This window comes from Echinops telfairi, unplaced genomic scaffold, assembly GCF_000313985.2.
Source record: "Echinops telfairi isolate 266 unplaced genomic scaffold, ASM31398v2 ScPeMD7_7035;HRSCAF=8008, whole genome shotgun sequence".
Classification (NCBI taxonomy): Eukaryota; Metazoa; Chordata; class Mammalia; order Afrosoricida; family Tenrecidae; genus Echinops; species Echinops telfairi.
Window position 1 is genome coordinate 214,957 of NW_022110935.1, and position 3,142 is coordinate 218,098.

A 3,142-nucleotide genomic window follows, 5' to 3' on the forward strand; every position below is an offset into this window, starting at 1 on the left:
GCCAGTGAGGAGCATCTCGTCTCATAGTGGGGTTGGCCATGTGGTCCTCTCTGTGGACTGGCTGCTCTGTTTGGCCTAGTGGGTCAGGATATGTAAACAACCTTTATAAATGCTCCATTCTCCTGTGAGGGTTCTTCTATTTCTCGGAGTCACAAGGAGAACACTGGGCCATGAAACTCACTTCTCTGCTTATAAGTGGAGGGGCATGCAAATGCAGCTCTCTTTGTGCTTATAAAGCAGCACAGGTCCTGCCCTGGGAGCTCTTGGAGGGAAGCCTCTGCGTCTGAGTCTCTGTTGTTTCCATTTTGAGCTAAACCAGAGGTCTCATCATGGGTTTTGGATTGAGTTGGGTTTTTATGCTGGCCATTATGCATGGTAATAATTGAGGACACATCTTTTTTAAAAAAAGAGGACATTGCTGTGTGGTGTGTGTATAACTGTGTGGGTGTGTATGTGTGTATGCATGGGTATGTGTGTGATATTATCACAGTGCCTCTGTGTTTACAGGTGTCAAATGTGAGGTGCAGCTGGCGGAATCTGGAGGCGATCTGAGAAAGCCTGGCAGGTCTCTGACACTCTCCTGTGCAACATCTGGATTCATTCACCTTCAGTGACTATTATATTAGTTGGATCCGACAGTTTCCAGGACAGAGACTGGAGTGGGTTGGTTTAATTAGAATTGCAGCCAATGGTCAAACAACAGAGTATGCTTCATCTGTAAAAGGCAGATTCACCATATCAAGAGATAATGCCAAAAGCATCGCCTATTTGCAAATGAATGGACTGAAACAAGAGGACACAGCCTTGTATTAGTGTGCAAGGCACACAGTGAAGTCTGCTCAGTATAAGCCCAGACACAAACCTCACTTACAGTGAAGGATGGGGCGACAGGAGTGCTCATCCCCACTAGACCATCCTCAGGAGCAGAGACAGTATGGTGAGGTATTTCCTGCTAGGAGCTGTGGTTTTCCTCCCACTTGAGCTGGAGAATTAATAAATTGTACATTCAAGACCATGAGCATTATAGGTTGTGACACTTTATTCTTGTTTCTTTTTGTTACTGACTTTGTTGGAAGGAAGTGGAGATTTTGTGGGACTTTGTGGGAGAAGGAGGGTAGTCAGCCGTTAACTTAACTGAAGGGGAAGATAATAGTGTTCAAGACAGAGAAGGGGTTAGAAGAGGGGGCAAGCCCAGCCCATAGTGAGTTATGAAAAGTTGCTTAAGTTACTGATACAAAATAATGCACTGAAATATAAACCTAGACTTTATTAACAATAAAGCATTAATAAATAAATAAATACATAAGTAAATTGTGTTTTATTGTGAATTTGCTAAAGTTTTACATTCCAGATTATCAGGTTTGCAGTCAATAATTCATACACATTTAATTTCATCTCATTAATTGCAATCATCTCATTGTAACATCACTTATACAACTTCTCCTCTGTGAGTCTCAGTTCAAGTTGTCCTACATCAGCTAATAAAGGTCACAAAAGTTTTACTCCAACCACACACACACACACACACACACACACACACACACAGACATTGATATAGAGAACCCATCTAGGTGTCTTTTTTACATGTTTTGTGAGATTGCTGTGCTTCTCTAAGCTATGACATTGGTTTTCAAGTCATGCACACATGCTGGACAGATTTTATCAGAGCGTTCAAGCTAAGAAAAAGAAACCGTCCTCTGCTGAAATTGAACCACTGAGAATTTATGAATATCAGCAACATTGTATGATGCAGTGTCAGAAGATTAAAAGCACACAATATGAGACTAGGAAATAACTTTTCAAAGTAGAGTCACCCCTAAAGATGTGGTTGGAGTAAAGAGTTGGAGTAAAGAGGATAGGAAACTCTATGTGGCAGTTCTACTGAAAGAGATCATTATTTCCCCACCAGAAACAGATAAAGAAATGGGGTGACATGAGATGTACGTACATTGACCAATTCAGAGAATGTTGACAGGAAAATCTGAGGGGTTTCTGAGAGCAACCCGCTTAATGGGATATGTTATGGCTTGAATTTCACTGCGTGCTCTTTACAGAGACAATTTGCCCTTAACCTACTGTGATGCACCCTACTGTTCTCTTTTCTTGATGATGGTTTGTTGTGGTGAACATTGGACCAAAGGGTATTGCTCAGGCCTTAGTCGGAGCTTCATTCTAGGCTAGCCTGGTGAACCTGGGTCTGCAATGAATGTTCTAAGAGTTTCTGCTCCCCCTTCAGGGCCACTACTGGCATATCACCTGTTCTTACCCTTTCTCATGAAACATCATTTATTTTCTTCCAAGTTGGTCCATTCCTTGCTGAAGATGATTTTCACTAATATCTTTAGCTTATAGTTTTCATGGAATCAATAATACAACCAATGGGCACCGAACTCATGATCCACTTTCAAGTGAGTGGTCTATTAAGGGGTTAATAGGGTACAGCTTGGCATCAGGATCAACAGACACCTTCTGGAACATCTGCAGGATTAACTATTCTCTCTACTCCTCAGTAGGAATGGGGGAATTTTCCTATTTTTTTCACAGAAAAGTCCCATAGGAACCCACTCTCCACTCATAGGATGACTCCACCTTGCACTCTGCAGTGCTCCCAATGCAAACATGCCAGATGCAAGAGGAAATGCAGCCTGTGTGTGGAGTACTGTCACTACCCATGCTTGACTGGAGAGTTTGTCAGAAAGTGTCTCCAAACACATAAGGAGTCCATGCTGCTTCTCTTATGCCTGTTGGCTGCTCTCTATAATTAGATGGAGTAGCACACACGGGTGATGGATAAGACTTTGTGTCTGTGTCACTCACAATGGCGCTTCACAGTGATGCTATCAGAGCATCAAATGATTCTTAGTTATGTATGGCCATTAAAGATCCCTTACTTTGTCTCATTGACTACACCCATTCCTCAACCTCTCCCTGGGCTTCCTGGGGGCAGGCAGGCTAGGATGAGGCAGGAGAAACTGGCTCATAGCGTGTTCACCATCACCATGGAGCCAGCCACAGAAAGCATGTGGTGAGGCTCTAAACTGGGCAGAATCGTGGCCAAGGAGCCATCACAGTGTGAATGGTGAAACAAACTGTTTTAGAGAACAACTGCAGTTGTTCCCTGAAAGTTAATGAATTGTCGTGA